The sequence below is a fragment of the Oratosquilla oratoria genome, chromosome 17 (assembly GCF_046742065.1).
Source record: "Oratosquilla oratoria isolate Oo_2021 chromosome 17, ASM4674206v1, whole genome shotgun sequence".
NCBI lineage: Eukaryota > Metazoa > Arthropoda > Malacostraca > Stomatopoda > Squillidae > Oratosquilla > Oratosquilla oratoria.
In genome coordinates, this window is record NC_134793.1 from 30,514,407 (window position 1) to 30,533,693 (window position 19,287).

At 39.6% G+C, this 19,287-nt stretch overlaps 1 protein-coding gene across 1 annotated transcript in view; it reads right to left on the reverse strand.

Moving 5' to 3' along the window:
* Window positions 1–19,287, reverse strand: part of LOC143034571 (uncharacterized) — a 214,454-nt gene that overhangs the window by 14,957 nt on the left and 180,210 nt on the right. The window lies entirely within an intron of this gene.

A 19,287-nucleotide genomic window follows, 5' to 3' on the forward strand; every position in this document is an offset into this window, starting at 1 on the left:
CCTACTCCCACCTGCGATTCTCTACCACCTTTTCCACTCAAATGTCTAACATTTCTGCAGTATATATATATATATATATATATATATATATATATATATATATATATATATGTGTGTGTGTGTGTGTGTGTGTGTGTGTGTGTATGTATATACGAGTATATATATATATATTTATATATATATATATATATATATATATATATAAATGTAGGCATGAGTTGGAGGCGTTGAAAATAAACTGTGTGTGGCTTCTGGCCTTTATTGTGTCGCCGCCGTCACTGGTGCTTTCAATCAACGGGGGTGACAAAAAATTGTGGAGGTTGCCAAAAATATATTTTACAACTTAGAATTCAAATGGTGGCGGTTGCCAACAATATGTTATAACTTATTTTTCTAACATCTGATTGTTTATTTACATCTATGGACACTATGAAACTGAGTAGGGACACTCAATCTTTACTCTAATTCTTATACAGTACATATTTAAGTCTAAGAAGTGGTGAAATCATGCTAGCGTCTATTATATGGTAACGTTGTATGGCCGACTCCCCGGTCAAGATGCAAGTGGCTTGATGGCTGATTTCTGAGGTCAAGCCAAACTGACCGCGGGTCAGATCAAACAATAGGTGGTCCGTTGCTACTCCCAGGAGCTGACGTCAAGTAGCTTATGCATGCGCGTGTGCGTATGCACATTAGCATAGAATAATTGATAGTCTACAGGCATTTCTTTTAACAGATGCTCGGGACAGCTACCACTCGCTGACCACAGCGAGGTTAATCCTCAAAGAAGATAAAAATATAGTAATTTGACATATAACAAAATGTACATCAATTTTGAACAATTTCATTACAGGAAAATACTGCTGCTTAAAATAAAATTTAATTCATCTTAAGAACACGTGGAAGTAGATATTATTTCTGTTTATGTAGGAAAGATGCAATTTTATGAAGAAGTGATTCGACTGCGAAGGTTGTAACGGGTGAAACATCTCATTTGTAGCAGTAATGTAGCGAGACACAGCACATCCACAGCAGAGCCTGACAGATGACGCTGGTGCATCTCCGTCGCTTTATTACATCGCGATCCTCCTTCCTTGCCCATTCACGAGTAATCACAGAGGTAGACAAAGAGAAACACCATTGGGTCAAGCCAGTTTATCATCCACTTACAACCACATTCCACAAACACCTATCTTATATCCTCTCCCTTAATTGCTCAGTGGATATTCCCACTTAAAACCAAAGCTCCTTTCATTCAATCAATCCATCTCATTCTCCATCTTCCCCTCTGCCTTCCACACTCTTTTTGCAAGTGTTTCTTCAATCATTCTTTCAATGTGCCCGAACGACTATCTTCTACATTATTCAAACAACCATATTCTTATCAACCCTATCTACCAACTTCATTGTATGTGTGTGTAATACTAACCGTTGGTGCTTCAAAGATAATTGATGACATCAAAATTCAGAATATTTTCACACAAAATATTGACAGGGGAAATAATGGCCTCAAACTGATGTGACGTAGATGTAGGTAGAACAATTTTGGTAGCTAAGTTATCACTGAATGGAATAAGCTTAAAGCTGAGGCAACTGAATACAATGTAGTTTATTTATTCATTTATTTATTTACTTGCATAAACATCAATGCACTGTTTCCCCACCGGATCTCGTTCACGACTGGCCTTCATGCTTCATCACTGAAACATTGTTTTCAGTTGCACGAGGAAAAATAAATCCTCGCTCGTACTCCTTTCGTGATGAAACGAAAACGGGAACTCAAAACAAAACTTGTAATGAGACAGACGTGGCCAGCGAACCCCACCACACGCTCCGCCCCCCCGACCCCACACCTAGTGCCCGACTCCGAAAAACTGTCTTTTTTCGAGCAAAAGATAACTGGCCGAGGTCTATGCAGTGTTGAAAAACGGCAACACAGGTGGCATTCATGCACCTTTTTCATCTCTCTTGTTGTATTCTCCCTACTACTTTCCCCGTTCTACTCCCCTGGATAAAGCCCCCCTTCCCCCCTCCCCCACGAATGTAGCAAAGAACAAATGAGAAGAGGGGAGGAGAAAGGGGGGGAAGGTAGGCGCGAAGAGGAGGAGACTGAGACGAGGACGGAAAGGAAGAATGGATGACAAGGCTCAGTGAAATTGCTTTTAGTAAACAAAAGCAATACACCGGAGTTCCTAAACACAACTGCATTTCAGGGTAAGGGCTTAATGCTTCTTATGCTAGTGCTTAAATTTCTCATACTGTATATAGGCATAGAAAACTAGATCTGAGGTAGTCTTAATACTTTACCCCTTCTACCCAATACATTTTTATTCTAGCTGTTTCATCTATAAGATAGAAATAATTCTAAAAGGGCTTTGTTATAGTAAAGCTTACCTCTTTCCATTTCCTCAACTAAATAGAATTTATTGTCAGTAGATAGAAAAAAAATCACATGATATGCCATCCTTTTAGTGATGGTGAGACGGCTGCCCTTCTACTGGTACTAAGTAACCCAGTACTACCTGTCTCATGGTCGGACTGTCAGCAACTAAACCAGCCACCACTGGTGACCCTCCAGTGAGGAAGATGTGTTGGACACAAGGAGACGAGAGACAAATCCTGGAGGCTGAGAGATACCACCAGTGCCGTGAGGTGACCCCCTTTGAGACTGGCAACAAGCCTCTTTGATCTCTGTTCAAGCCAAGACGGGTTCCCCTTCTTTGCTTGGAGAGGCAGATCGGCTGGGATGATTGACTTGAATCGACGGTGGTGAGAGCAAAACCTTCCCTTTCGGAAGAGGTGAAATGCCTCCGCATTACACTGGACACTACATCAATATACTATCGTGGCACCACGGAGTGAGAGGGGGGGAAAGGGGAAGAACAGATAGAAATGACGGAAGGAAGAGAGAGATAGATAGGTTGCCGGGCTTCCGGTACGCAGGTCTTTCCTATTTCAGTTACTGGGAGGCGTGGGGGGGGGGGGGAGGCACGTCGCCCAGACGAAGACACAAAGGTATGTACTTGTGTGGGTGTGTTTTGGTTAAGGCAGAACTTAAACCTAATAACTTAAACCTGTTTTTTTTCACTTAACTCTAAGTTTTGAAGTATTTTTATTATTCATGAAAAAGGGGGGGAGTTATAATTACGTCTGAAAAAAAAAAATCTGTGTCAGGCCACGGCCTTTTATTCAGAAGACCTGAGCGATGGGCCATGGCGTCATCAGCCTTAATCATCTCCCTCACTCTATCGGCTATGGTGCTACGTATATTATACAGTAATTTATAAATTGCTTTTTTAAGCAAATAATGCATAAAACAGCAGTACTTCTGTAATTTAAGAATAATTAGTTCTTTAGCATTTATTAGTTATACCAACATCAGCATTTCATTGCAACTACTATGCAACTCTAGCTTATATAATTGGGATAAGGAAACCCACAACATTATTCTAATCGCAAATTTCAATTACAAAGTTGAATTAAATTTTATCATAATAAGAAAAGTGAATGACGGATATGATTGACATTAATCTTAGCAACATTATCCCCTTAATGCCTGAAGCTTTCTTTTTTTCAAACTCTTACTTTAGTGTGTGAGATAATTTTTTCTTAGTAAAGAAATTGTTGAGTAAGGCTTTTGTTTACACCCACACTAAAATTTTCTGAGCTTTGTCTATGCTGCCTTCATTACCGCAATTATTTATTGGAAAACATCTCTATCTGCAAGGATATTCATTGTCATTTCCGTGGCGACATTTCTCTGATTCAATAAATGTGTGAAGTCAGAGTTTCCTGTTAGTTTATTGACTGCAATATAATTGTACATAACTATATTAACTACTCCCTCATCAAGGTAAAAAAAAAAATTCTGGTAATATTCTGTATGTGGCTGAAATTGTGACAAATCCTCTCCATTTTCATTACAAGTTAGCAAGTCTTTACTTGAATATTTTTGGTAACCACATAGCAACAGTAGCATCCCAAATATATGAGAACTGGAAGATAATCCATGTTTATTTTTCAATATTACAAGCCCACCGGCTGCGCCGGCCCAGCTACGCCGGGGGCCTTGGCCTGCGGCGCTGCGCCTTAGGCGCGGGCGCTGCGCGCCCTGGGCTACGCCCCTTTTTTGGAAAATAAAGAGTTCTTCTTAGGGTTCTTCTTCGAGTTCTTCGAGTTCTTTTTCGAGTTCTTCGAGTTCTTCTTCGAGTTCTTCGAGTTCTTCTTCGAGTTCTTCGAGTTCTTCTTCTTCGAGTTCTTCGAGTTCTTCTTTTTCGAGTTCTTCGAGTTCTTCTTCTTCGAGTTTTTCGATTTCTTCTTCGAGTTCTACTTCTTCTTCTTCGAGTTCTTCGAGTTCTTCTTCTTCCTCTTCTTCGAGTTCTTCTTCTTCTTCTTCTTCTTCTTCCTCTTCTTCTTCTTAGATTTCTTCGAGTTCTTCTTAGATTTCTTCGAGTTCTTCTTCTTCTTCGAGTTCTTCTTCTTCACCGTAGTTGGCGGTGTAACCGATTTACCACCAAACGCGAAGGTGTGACCGAATTACCACCGGACGGCGTAAGCAACCATTAAATTTTTTTATATTAAGATCTACACTTAAATTATTGAATCTAAATAAATCATCACTGCACTTTCTCCTATTTCGTTTATTTTTAAACCAAATAAGTCTACGTTCTAGTTTCTGAGGGGTATTATTAATACTGAAATAAGTCGTAATTTTATTTACACTCAAATACTTGTCGCCAGCAAGTTGGCGATATAGACTAAACATGGCCTCAAGTTGATAATTTTGAAATTTCCTTGTCAATACACATGAAATCTTCACTTCATTTATACAATAACTGGTTACCTGGATCAATGCTAAGATTGTGTCGTATTACAGTGATTGTTCCTTTGCTTAATTTACCAACGACAACGTCTATGATAAATTGTTGTAGATAAATAAATTGGGAGAAATTCTGGCGCTACGTAGATTATGTGGAGGTATGAGAGCGGAAGGAGAAGATACAGTTTGGAAAATACGTTCTCGACGTTCGAGACGTTTACGTAGGTTATTTATATAAGCAATATCTGCCACTCCACATAAATGCGTAGTAGTGACGTCATCAAAGAAGGTTATAAAAAGGGCTGGAAAAGGACGATCTTGGAGAAAAGATATCTTACCACGAGAAGAAACAGACGTGACTTTCTCCTTCCTACACGACATCGTAGTGCTGATCTGCATGACACCCCTTTCCTGATTAGAATCTTCTTGGTGTCTTCTTCAAAACTTCACAACAACGCGGATGTCCTTCAGCCCGTCGGATGAACAGAGACAACCGCCTCCTCTTCAAGACTTCCCGACAACGTGTTGGTCCTTCTCAAGCCCATCGGCTGAGTAGAGACAACCGTCTGCTCTTCAAGACTTCACGACAACGTGGATGTCCTTCTCCAATCTCCTGACTAAATAATCAACCGACTCTCTTCAAGAATGCAAGACGCCAGTGAATGTATCTCACCTCTCTCATGCCTTAAAGTGTAATATGTAATCGTTAAAGTGTAATATGTAATATTTTGAATTAGTAATAAAATTTTGTCTGTTGATAATTCAAGATTTTCCTCCTCTCTGACTTTGAGAGAATAACAAGGCACAAAATCTTGTCACTCCCTATTGGTGGTGGATAAGAATTTCTTATAAAATACTGGAAATAGGTGTGTAGTATCCCAGGGAGTAGGTAATATTGGCTCTCTTGGGGACCCTAAAAACTGTGGGGCAGTTTTAAAGGTGAAACTCTGAAAGCTGCCAAGTACGTTGGAGAGCGCCCAAGGTCGAGTGGTGTGATATCGCGGAAGACACTGGAGAGTATTGAGTTAGGCCGCGCTGCCAGAATGGCCGGGGACCTAGACCAATAAAGGACTCAGGCACAGTGGAGTAGAGTTCTCATGAGAATGGATAAGAAGAGGTACATCAGATGGATAGCTGAAGATGTCGAGAGCCATTTTAATACAAATTACCTCAGACCTGCCTACTGAGCCCTAAAAATACTCCGCTCCAAATATGTGACCTAGAGGAGAACAATCAAAACAGCTCATAGTGAAATAGTGTCAGGCGTGGAGGGTTGTAGCCACTTTTCCGAGTACTTTGAGCAGCTGCTCATGGGTAACCCTTCAAGTGGATACCTTCCCCTCGATGATGTTCGGGTGGTGGTTCCTGATCCACCGATAGACGAGTCTCCACCTTCTCTGACAAAGGTCACAGATGTGGTAAGTTGAAGGGTGAAAAGGCAGCTGACATCTATAACATCACTGTGGAGTTGCTGAAAGCTGAAGGTGAGGCCATGATCCATGGGTTCCATGTGGTACTGTCTGGTGTCTGGCAGTCCGGTACCATTTCCTCTGACTGGGAAAAAAAAAGTTGGGCGTCCCTATCTGGATGGAGAAAAGGGACCGACAGTACTACAACAGCTTCTGTGACATTACACTGGTTAGTATGCCAGTTAAGGTGTTTGTCCATTTATTGCTGATACGGGATCGTTCACATCTGATAAAGTTTTAGAGGCCTGAACATTCTGGGTTCACATCAGGTAAGCCAATACCTGATCGGAACTTAGCGCTTCGTATTTTTGTGGAGCGCCAACATGAGTTTCAAAAGGGTTTTCTTTCAATTTATTTTTATCATAAGAATGTGTTCGACTCGGTGCATCGTAGAGTGCACTGGGATCTTCTGCAGATCCGTAGAATTCCTGCAAGGATTACTGACTTGATATCTGGCTTATACTCTGTGACAGAGCTTGCTGTAAAATATGAAGGAACGGTGACTAACTTCTTTCCAGTTGATTCTGGAGTAAGGAAAGGATGTGTTCTCCCACCAATACTTTTCAACGCCTACAATGACTAAGTATTGGACAGAGCTGTCGATCAATGTCGTTGCGGAGCATCTATTGGTAATAACAAGGTCATTGACCTTGTATTTGCTGATGATGCTGTCCTTCTTGTGGAGTCGTTGGAGGTCCTGGCTGCAGCCCTCAAGCCACCGCTTGGTTTTCGGGTCTTCTGGACCAAGACCAAGGTTCAGGAATTTGGGGGCTTAATGGAAGGTACAGTTCAGTCTGCCCATCCATGTGGCGGGGACATTGAGGTCTTGGAAGGTTTTACATACCTTAGTAGTGTAGTGCATAACCTTGGTGGGTCATCTCAGGAAATACTTCGAAGGCTTGACATTGTCTATGGTGTTATGGACCCACTCAAGCAGAGTATATAGCATTGTCATTGTTTATGCATTACGACTAAGATTCGAATCTCCAAGTCACGTGTACTCCCTGCCTTGCTGTACGGCTGTGAGACATGGACAGTGGATGCTGACCTGAAGAAGAATCTCTCTGCATTTGGCGTTAAATGCCTCCGGAGAATCATGGGTATCGCTGGAATGACTTCGCATCAAACCAGAGGCAATACTGTGCGACTCAGTCTCGGCAAGTTACCAGTATAAATTGTGAACGTGAACTCTGGCTATATGGCCATGTGGTCCGTATCCCTACGGCTGTTCCAGCTCACAGGGTCATCTCCACAAGAGGCGACCCTCGATGGAGGAGGAGACGAAGGAGACGTCCACAGAATTCATAGTTGGGACAAGTTGGTTGAACCTATCGAGAGTTGTCTGGAGTGAGATGAAAGGGTGTCTGCATGTGAGATTGTTCGGAGAGACCGTGGGGTCTGGCGCCTGCGTGTGAACGTAGCAACGTGTTCCCTGGCATATGCCCCCAATCGATGATGACGATGACGTCAGTAAGGCCAGTGCAGAAGCAGAACCTTTCATAGAGGCCGTGCTTTTCTCGTCTTCCTCTCCCAGAGTCCTAGAAAGACGACTCGAACCCAGGACTCGGAAGGTTTGTGGGAGGAAAAGGCTCAGGTTGTTGACATTACAGTTACAGAAAACATGGCGGCCCCCGAGGACGGTCGATTACAAAAGCCTTCGTGACTTCTGCTGTGAACCCACAAATTCAAAATACAATGCTTTTATAGTCCACCGATACGTTTTTTGGTTGTAAAGAATTCTATTTTGGCATCACTTTTTTAAGCAGTCCTAATAATTGGAAAATTGCACGGAATGCTGTGTCACAAGTGGCTATAGATATGTAAGAAGAGAAATGACAGTTTATAACAGCAGCTATCTAATGGTCAGAGAGGAAATCAGAAATGCTGGAAGGAGGGGCCATGTGAGGATAGTTTATAAATGAAAGATTTGTACCAAATGGAATAACTTACCAAGGCAGGGAATCGTCACGGAGCCGTTTTTGGAAATGATAGGGTTATGCCATCCGGAACGTAAAACTTCTTGGTGTCTAGACAAGACAGAACACAAAAACATCCTTCGAAGAGGTCCAGGATGGAAAGCATGAGTAAACTAGAAGAACTCAGTACAGTAAGTCCTCGTTTTACGGTACATATGCGTTCCTGAGAACCTCACCGTAAATTGAAATTACCGTATACCGAACCCATTATAACATGTAATGATAGAATATGGCAGACGTACCTTCTCCCTGCTCTTTCCTCTTCAAAATATCTAGTGGATACCGTATCTGTGAATTTTTCTTACCGTAAATAGAATCGAGGGTAGTAATTACCAAATACCGTAACTGTGAATTTACCGGATAAAGAATTACTGTATAAGGAGGACTCACTGTAACAGGAAGAATAGTCTCCCAACCTAGACATTCAATCAGGATACCACACCATTATCTCATTAACAAGGCCCACTACCCCACGGAGCTTAAACACCAACCCACGGAGTTCCAACTCCTTTTCGTCATTTTGATCCTTTGTGTGAGATCTCACCACGTGCATTACGACCATATCTTTTGCCAAATAAATATTATAATTTTTTGACATGTTCACATCACCTGGAAATGTACATAGTGTACTAAAGGTCGTGAATACGAAGTAAACGTTCCATTGTGGTTCACTACGCCATTTGGCTGAATTATTTTAGTGCTAAACTCAGCTATTGCTGGGACGGTTACAAACAAAAGTAAAGAGTAATCATTAAACTCTATCTGGCAAAAGTTAGACCCATCCTTGACTATGCGGTACAGTTTTGGTCTCCGTTCTACAGAATGGATATCAATTCGCTTGAATTATTACAGAGAAGAAAGACCGAAATCAAATAAGGGGTTAGGAATTTACCATACGAAGCATTAGGCACCTAAACTTACGCTTTCTGGAAAAACGAAGTATGTGGGGTAATCTAATGAAGGTATGCAAATGGTTCAAGGTCTTTAACAAAGGTGATACATGAAAGATCATCATATTAAGACAGCAGAGCAGGACTCGAAATAATTTATTTGAATGGGAAATTCTTAAGTTTAAGAATGAAATATGGAAGAACTGGTTTACCAAGAGTGGATAGCGAACAAAATAGACTTGGTAATAATGTAGTGAGTGCTTAAACATTTTGTTGTTTTAATAAAAGATTAAATAACTTTATGAATAGGGATGAAAGGTGGTAAGTGACATGGAACTACCTAGTGTAGGCCTTATGGTCTCTTCTCCATTACAGTATATATATTTATTCATATCATCAATCACATTAACTTATTTCCATTTCAATTCCTTGCAAACACAATCGAGACTAACAGGAGTGTGTAGCTCGATGGAAGCATATTCGGAAACTGAGACGCTGTCAGACTCAGGACTCGAACCTAGACGATACGTAACAAATGTATTGTGATTTAACCAGCCATCAAGAGGAATGGCTGAGTTAGTTAAGTCACAGTACATTTGTTACGTATTGGCTAAGTTCGAGCACTGAGCCTGACAACGTCTCAGTTTCCGTATATACTTCCGTCGAGCTACATACTTCTGCTAGTCTCCATAGTGTTTTTTTTAAGGAATTAAAATGGAAATAAATTAATGTGGTTGACAAGATGAATATCTGTGAACTGGGGACCACTCAGTATCTGTTGATATATATACACACAAACACACACACACACACACACACACACACACACATATATATATATATATATATATATATATATATATATATATATATTACAGGTGAAAAATGTAATCACACATTTGTCAATAACGTAGAAACCACTGTTGGAGTAGAAAAGACTGGAAACGGGGAATCTATATGTTTCGATTGCAAACTGCAATCCTCTTCAGTAGATACAAATAAGAGAGGGCGTGCTGTTTAAGTAGCACCCTTAACAAAAGAAAGGGGAACATGGGAAGATATCTCTACCCTCGGCTCACTCCGTATGTGAGGTCAGGAGGCAAATGAGCTTTCACTAGGTTGGAGATGAAGAGTCCGGACATTATGTCCGGGGACCATTGCCCCTTTGAAATATTCATGTTGGGCTGAAATTCAATGATCGTAGATTCTACCATTTTTCTCCTGAACTCACATCTGGATTTATAAATAAGCTCAGCTCTGTCCCAATCTAAACAATGTTTAAATTGCTTAACATGTTGGAACACAGCTGAGCTCTCTTGTGCATATTTAATGGAACGTTTATGTTCAATCATCCTGGTATTCAAATCCCTTCCAGTCTGTCCGATGTAAACTAAGTCACAACCTTTACATGGAATCGAATAAACCTCTTGGCTCTGTTCTTCTTTTAACCTTTGATGGACATTTACCACCTTTTTATTAATGGTGTTAGGGTAATAATTAATCAAATTTAATTTGTCTTTGGGAAGAAACTTGGTCGAGGGAATGAATGATTCAGAAAAGGGAACGATTAAAGAGCTCTTACCCAATGAAAAATTAGAGGAAGTAGGGGTGGTGTTGAAAAAATTGGATCTCGCTCGGCTGAGGGCTTTGACCAAGAACCAATCCGGGTAAGCTAAATTACTAAGTTGAGATTTTATAATGTTTAATTCTCCTTCAAGAAACTGGGGGCTGCAAATTCTAAGAGCTCGAAGGAATAATCCTGAAGCGACGCTACTTTTTACTTTGTCTGAGTGACTGCTGAAAGCTCATTTGCCTCCTGACCTCACATACGGAGTGAGCCGAGGGTAGAGATATCTTCCCATGTTCCCCTTTCTTTTGTTAAGGGTGCTACTTAAACAGCACGCCCTCTCTTATTTGTATCTACTGAAGAGGATTGCAGTTTGCAATCGAAATATATAGATTCCCCGTTTCCAGTCTTTTCTACTCCAACAGTGGTTTCTACGTTATATATATATATATATATATATATATATATATATATATATATATATATATATATATATATATATATATATATATATCCACGGCAGGGCCTCTTCACTTACACGGCGACGCCTCTTCCTTCCCCCTAATGCGAAAAATAGAAAAGACATGGAGAAATCCCTTCGGGCTGCGTCAAAATATCATCAATACACAACCATTTTCTATTCACTTCTGTCCCTTGCCTTCTCCTTTCTTTGCTCGATCAGTATTCCCCTTTTGCCTAATGCCCCCTCCACACCATCCATACATCTCTTCTTTAGTAGTCCCCTTAAGTTCACTCCCTCCACCTCCGTTTTCCACACAATTTTTGATAATATTTCTTCACTCACTCTTTCTATGTGTCCAAACCATCCCAATGATCTTTCATCAGCCCTATCTGCCAGCTTCCTTTCCTCCCCCTATTCTCCTCCTCACCTCCTCGCTTCTCACTCTATCCAACCTTGTAATCCCTACGGTACCTCTCAGACACTTCATTTCAAACACACTCTGCCCCATACAGTGCAGCCCTACGTTTAACACGTTGCACTTTGAGAAATTGAATTTCATTTGCCATTTCACCCATTTCACCGACCATGTGAACAGCTTGTTAAGATCGTCCTACAGAATCTCGGCGTCGTTTCCTGACCTAATTTGGGGTCCTATTTTAGTGTCCTCCGCAAACTTACTAACATCTCTATTAATCCCATTGTCCAAGTCATTTATGTACATGACGAACAATAAGGGACCCAAAACCGAGCCCTGGGGGACCCCACTAGAAACACTCCCCCACCTGGATTTTACACCATTTATGGTGACCCGCTGTTTTCTGTCACTGATCTAAGCAGTAATCCATTCTAATAATTTTCCTCCTATGCCATGGGCTTTGATTTCATTTAGTCTTTAGTGGGGCACCTTGTCGAACGCTTTGCTAAAGTAACTATCATTGTTATCTGACGCTTTATATACTTTAGTGTAAGAGTATAGAATATCGTTATATTTGGATCTAAGGTGTAATTCCCCGTGTTTAATTCTTACGTAAAGTCCTCTTTTTATTCCGATCTCATGTTTCAGCCTATCCGTCATCCATTTGGGAGTATTACTATTCTTCCGTATTGACTTGAGGGGAACAAATGTATTTTGTGCATTTAGAATTAAATCTGAGAGAAGACAACGTAGACACCGGTTCCTTAATGAACCGGATCGTGTGGGATGTGGCCCTTTCTCATGTGCCTGGTGGATTTGTGTATCACCCATGAAAGATCTTGCCTCCCACGGAAAAATTTATTTGGGCTAAAATATCATACTACTGCCTGACTTTGTTTTGAAACGTGATGGAAATTTATGATGTTGATAAAAAAAATCCCTGGCTGCATTTACTAACGAGTTAGTGTGTTGTTCTGTTCTGGAATGCAGATTAGTGCTAAGTTAGTCTGTAAAGACGAAAAATGTCATTAATAGACCGTAGACTGCAAGCTATCGTTTCCAAATTTGCTGACGATACAAAGTTGTGTGGAATAGCAAATAATCACTCGAACAAATTTGATATTAAGGTAGATTTAGATCAACTACAGTAAAGGTTTGAAAACTAGTCCAAATAAACGTAAATTTGTGCATATGGGTAAAAATCACACCAAGTACGACTACAAGTTGTTTAGAAAAACGCTAACAAATTTGTGTAGTGTGAAGGATTTTGATGCAATTATCAGTAACGATCTCAAATCATGTAAGCAATTTATTTCTGCCTCAGAGTAAGCAAATAAGATTCTAGGACTGATTGCTAGTGTGAAGGATTTTGATCCAATTATCAGTAACGATCTCAAATCATGTAAGCAATGTATTTCTGCCTCAGAGTAAGCAAATAAGATTCTAGGACTGATTGCACGATCTTTTGATTTCAAAAGTCCATCTGTTGTCGACCAGTCTGTCCACATTTGTAATATGCTGATTCCAAATATCAGAAATAAATCATACGAAAACCTGCTAAATTATATGAATCTATTTCCCCTAAAAATGTGTACACTCAGGGTTGATTTGATACAGGTCTTCAGTACTTCAAAGGGAACTGAAAACATCAAGTGTGAAATTTTCACACTGCATACGAATCAGACGAAAAATTACGGTCTCAACCTGTCATGACGTAGATTTGATTTGAAGGTGTGTAGAAACAACTTCGTCAACTGTGAAGTCAATTAATGAAATAAGCTTCCTGCAGAGGCAGTGCAATGTAGTACGATTCATGGTTTTAAGATTCATTTATATAAACACCTAAGCAACATACTGTAATTCCTGTCAATTGTTTAGTTTGCACATTTACTGACTTATTCGTTTAACTATCTTTTCTTCGCATCCCACCTAGTTATGGACCAAAAGGTCTCCTGTCGGTAAGGAGTTTGTTATAATCTTTTCTCCTACCTGTATGATCTTTCTTTGTAATCCTTTGCAATCTCCTAATATAAAGACCTCAGGGAAAGGAAAGTATGACATATTTTTTCCACCAATGAAGTTTGGCAGACGAAAATTTCATGATACCGTATATAGAGCACAGCTATTCACGGAAATAGTAAATTTTGGATTTTAGCCAGACGTTTGAATCTCTAGAAGATTCGATTTCGGGAACACGGGGGACAAGATTGTTGCACACATATACGCAGCGCGTATGTGCGCAACGATCCTGTTGGATCAGGAATTTGAATAAAGTGGGATGAGATAGATTGCTATCTGTATGTCTGAATACGTATATTTCAATGAGAAGACAAAATACGTTTGGAAGAGAAGAAGTGGTGTTCCTCAGAGAAGAAATTTGATTGAAAGATGTTGTTATTACAGGTATGAGTAGTTAGAAAGGGCAACGAGAGAAATACTGAGGTCATCATCTATAGATTGAGCCATATCTGAGATGGTTTCAGTTTTCTTTCTTTCCCAATAGAGGACCCGGAGGCTAATTATTAAAATAATTGTGTCGTATGTAGTGTAGTAATGATTAGAAAATATGTCTTTAAAAGCAGGCCAGGCTGCATGCTCTCTGAATTATCTACAACACATGCTGAAATCATAAAACGCAGCAAAAAGGCTGATGCAAGCTCGAGCTTTGTTGCTGTGGATAAAGTTTACCTCTCCTGAGTAGAATCACCTGAATAGATATCAGAGTTGTAAAGTGCAGCAAAGAAGCTAATCAAGTCAACCTTTCGAGAGTGAAGACTTCTCTATTAGATGAGTGAACGCGGAAAAATTTCTTAAGACAGAAAGACAAGTAAAATCAATAACCTTTGGCCTAAACAAATGCCTTAAAACTAACAGTCTTCTTCAATGGATTTACCTATATTTTTCTTCAATTTATCGCATTAGTTATAGAGGGGAATCCGTAAGCTGATTAAAACCGTCTGACGTGCAACATTCCTTTCAGAGTTGGGCACATACTTTCACCAAATAAAGTATTCAATACTACTAAAGGATTTTGTTATGGCTGAAGCCAGGTGACTCCATTCAGCTTAGTAAAATCATCCTACGATGGTGGACTGAAATGTTAAACTATCTATTATGAAATATGAACTTAATTCAGCATGATATGTAAAAGAATCATGTGAAATCAACGAGGCCAGCGTAACTGAATAACCAAATGTATTATAGATCTGCACCCATATCATAAAATTTTTGTCTCTTTTTCATGGAAGAATACTCTAAAAAAAAATAATAACGCCATCTGAATCCTAAAACAGAAGTGCTTTTAAGTTGTTGATGTTTACAATATACAGATGGCATTGAGGGTGAAAGAAATACAATCATAACATCCGCAGGCATCAAAATGGGGACCAAAGTCAATCTTGAATTCTAATTCTTAAACTTTTTCCTTTCGAAGATTCTCGAATTACCTATATACAAAATTACGAGGGTAATCGTGGAAAAAGAAAATAAGCTTCATAAATAAATGTGTGTTCGATCAAAAGGCAACAATACTGGAAAAGAAAATCATGTTCAGTTTAATAAGAACATAAGAATGAAGGAGACTGCAAGAGACCATAAGGCCTACACTAGGCAGCTCCGTATTCATCACCACCTGTCATCCCCATCCATAAAGTTGTCTAATCGTTTCTTAAAACAACTGATAGTTTCAGCGCTTACTACATGGCTACTAAGTCTATTCCATTCGTCGACCACCCTATTAATCTTGTATAGTGTATTCACGAGTATATTCTATTGTTATATCTGCTTCCTGTGGCACGGTTATTGTAGGTCGCCGCATTCTATATACAAATACTTAATTAGGCCTACAGCTGAATGTTTACTTTCTCTCCGAATAGCAGCTCGATAGGCCAATGGAAGAAGCCGTGCTCCATCTCACTCCTTTCGTTTCCTTTGGACCTGATTAGGCCCCAACCACAATTACTCTTGTTTTCCTCCGGTTCGCCATAATGAGGTACGAAGATGGACTTCTCCACCCACAAAGACAGATCACGTGGGCGAACGTGTTCTGCCATTTTGGTTCCTTTTCGAAGACTAAATCCGATAGGACCTTTTTAAAGGAGTCACACTATATTTTTTTTCTCATCGCAAAGTCATAATACAATTGATTGGTCAGAGTGACACCGTGCAAAAAATAAATAGCTAATTACGCAAATATATAAATGAATATATAAATACATATATAAATATATAAATAGACGACTGACTAGATAAGTAAAAAGGTAAATAGATGAATAAATAGATAAATAAAAGAATAGACAAATAGATAAATAGATAAATAAATCAAAGAATAGAAAAATAAATAAATGAACAAAATTAAAAATAAGTAAATAGATAGATAAATAAGTATACGAATAAGTAAAATAAACTAAAATTAAAAAAACGCATATATTCTTATGTACAAATGAATAGAGAGACAAAGAAATAAGGCGACTTGACGTCAGCTGCAACTGTTCATCTCTTTTTACTTGTTGTCAAGACCGCGTTGTCTCTTACTGTCTGTGAGGGAAGGAAGAAGCGATTATTGAAATATTACAGATTTGAGTGAAGTGAAAAGGAGGTGTAGGGGTCGTTGGTCGGTGGTTAGTCAACTCTTCAACTGTTCATTTCCCTCGCTTGTTGTCATGGCTGCGTGTCCTTGATCGGACGTTTGCCAAGCAGTAAACATTAATGTAGCAAGGACTTTAGCAACTTGGCCCATACGAAACTTTCAACCGCAATTTCTTTTGCCTGTGCTCTATTACTCAATCATTTCCACATGTTAAATTTAAACCATGGTCATGCTGAACATAAATCCTAGGTTTGAGCCTATACGGAGGAATACTGCATTATCATTCAGAACTTCAGTTCACCTATGCAAAATCCAGGAGTGAAAAAAAGTATCGTAATTAAGGTTGTATGGTCATCTATATCAGGGATTCTCAAACTTTTTTGGCTGCGACCCCCCACCAAATTACTTCGATAGAGTCGCGACTCACTTCCCCAGCAACAACAAATTTCTGACAATCACAATAATGCATTTCCCTGTCTCCGTGTATCTGCTTGCCTATGTATATATGTATGTATGTATGCATGTAGCCTATGTATGTGCGCACGTATGTATGTATACATGCATGTACGTATGTAAGCTTGTATGGATCTCAATCTCGATCGCGACCCCTCAAAATTATTTCGTGACCCCTCTGGGGGTCGGGACCCCCATTTTGAGAACCTCTGATCTGAGGTCACCACGGAATGGTTTAACGTAAGCGGTGGTTGGGGGGGGGGCGGTCATTACTCACTGTGAATACCCTTCTTAGCCTCTGCGCCGTGGCCAGGATTCGAACACCCGTCCGGCCTCCTTACGTAGTTACCAGACACACGCGATACCAGTGACCCATGGCAACCCCCATTACAAAATACTGAAGCTCGATTACTCAGGCGCATGCGCAGTTCCACATGGAAGAACGTACATACGAAAGCATACATTACCTCTTTGCTTTGGACTAGAGGACTGCTTGAATAAATCCAATCTATTTTTATATATATGTATGTATATAATATATATATATATATATATATATATATATATATATATATATTGTGTTTGTGTGTTTTTATATATATATATATATATATATATATATATATATATATATATATATATATATATATCGCTGGTGAGAAATGTAGTAACACATTTGTAAATCACAACTAACACCACAGTCGGACGAAAGAAAGAGTTGACTAGGCGAAACTGTATATTTCGATTGCTAACTGAAGAGGGTTGCAGTTAGCAATCGAAATATATAGTTTCGTTTACTCAACTCTTTTTCTTTCGTCCGACTGAGGTGTCAGTTGATATATATATATATATATATATATATATATATATATATATATATATTATATATATATATATTCATTCCAGACTATTTTCGCAGGTATGCTTTTTCAAAGTCAGGAATATATATACATATATATACATATATATATATATATATATATATATATATATATATATATATATAAAACTCAAGACTAAGACTCCTGTGTTTCCTACTCTGCATACGTCATATATATATATATATATATATATATATATATATATATATATATATATATCTTTTTCCGGCGTATTTTTGTCTACAGTATTATGTTCTTGTGCAGCTTGCTTGCGTACGAGCCTCACTGAGATGTTGGATGGTGATATGAAGGGTGCTGTGACAAGCCTGATCACGCTGGGCAAGGAGCTCGTGCATTATTGTACTGTAAACTCATGGTTGGGGTTTTGGCCTTCAAGTGTGCTGTTTCAGGTATTGTTACTCTCTGTCTGTTGAGCTTTCATCTGCTCCAATATTTCCATTCCTCAGTTGTTTAACTCAACTTGGAAAAACAAGATGAATAATTGTTATGGCAACATTCTTGGTAATATAAAGATCCTGTGAAAAGTAATTATTAAATTTTATAGACAGATCGTAAGATCTGAGAAGTTGAGTAAGTTATTTAGGGATAATGATAGAGATACTTTATGTCAATATAAAGATGGAATATAGGTTAGTAAAATAATTGAATATAGGTTAGTAAAATAATTGAACAATGGAGGCAGATAGAATCGTCGGTGAGGGGTCAGCAAGCGGCCCAAACACCAACAGAGTAAGGGAGAGAGTAAGAATTAAGTAAAATAATTGAACTAGAAGAGATGAGGTGGACAGCCAGGTGTGGTCTGGTGCTGGTAATGGCGGAGATGCTGGTGCTGCTGCTGGAGTCCTGACGATGTCAAGGGCAGTAGTGATGGAAGGTCGTGACTAATCAACGGGAGATCGGAGACAAGGGCTGGAGGTACAGAACGTTGTCGTCGTTCTCGCCGTCGTCATCGTCATCGTCTCTGTCGTCGGTGTCGTCGTCGTCGTCACCGCCGCCGCCGTCGTCGTCGTCGGCGGAGTCGTAGTTGCTGTCGTTGTCGTTGTCGTAGTGGTAGTCCTAGTCGCTGTCGCTGTCGCTGTCGTTGTCGTTGTCATCGTCGTCGTACTGGTAGTCGTAGTCGCTGTCGTCGTCGTTGTTGCTTTCGTCGACGTCGCCGTCTGCAGTCTGTAAGTGACCTCGGGTTCACACCGAGGCACTTAACCCATCCAAAAGAATAACCACAGAGTTTTGTTTCTTCTAGCGTCAAAGGGTTTATACATCTGAGGGATGAACTTCGAACAAAGCGTGGTCTGAAATCAAAATTGGCAGCATCCCAGTTTTGTCCCAACACTATTCCTAAACCAAATAGAATCGCTGGGCAGAAATCTACAAGGTGCTTCACCGAGTCAAATCGTTTGACTTCTTTTGTGATAATTGTGTGTAAGATAATTCCCCTGGCGCTTGCAACGAGTCACAAGAAGTGTGTAAATAAGTCAGAAGACCAGAAGTCGAGTACCAAGGGCTTGGGACACTGCATAAATCATTTGGCAGACACTGATAACACTGGTCAACAAATTTTATCAAAATACTTGTCCCACAAGCAAAAGGAGATGAACTTGATAGAATTTTTTTCTGCTGATTTCAAATATGTTTTCAGAATTTTTCTATCAGGCATAGTTTTTCTGTGATAGCATATTAGGTTTTAAACAGTCTTCTCTAGGGCAACAATTCTATTACGTAGAGTTTGTACCTCTTCGGTGCTCATC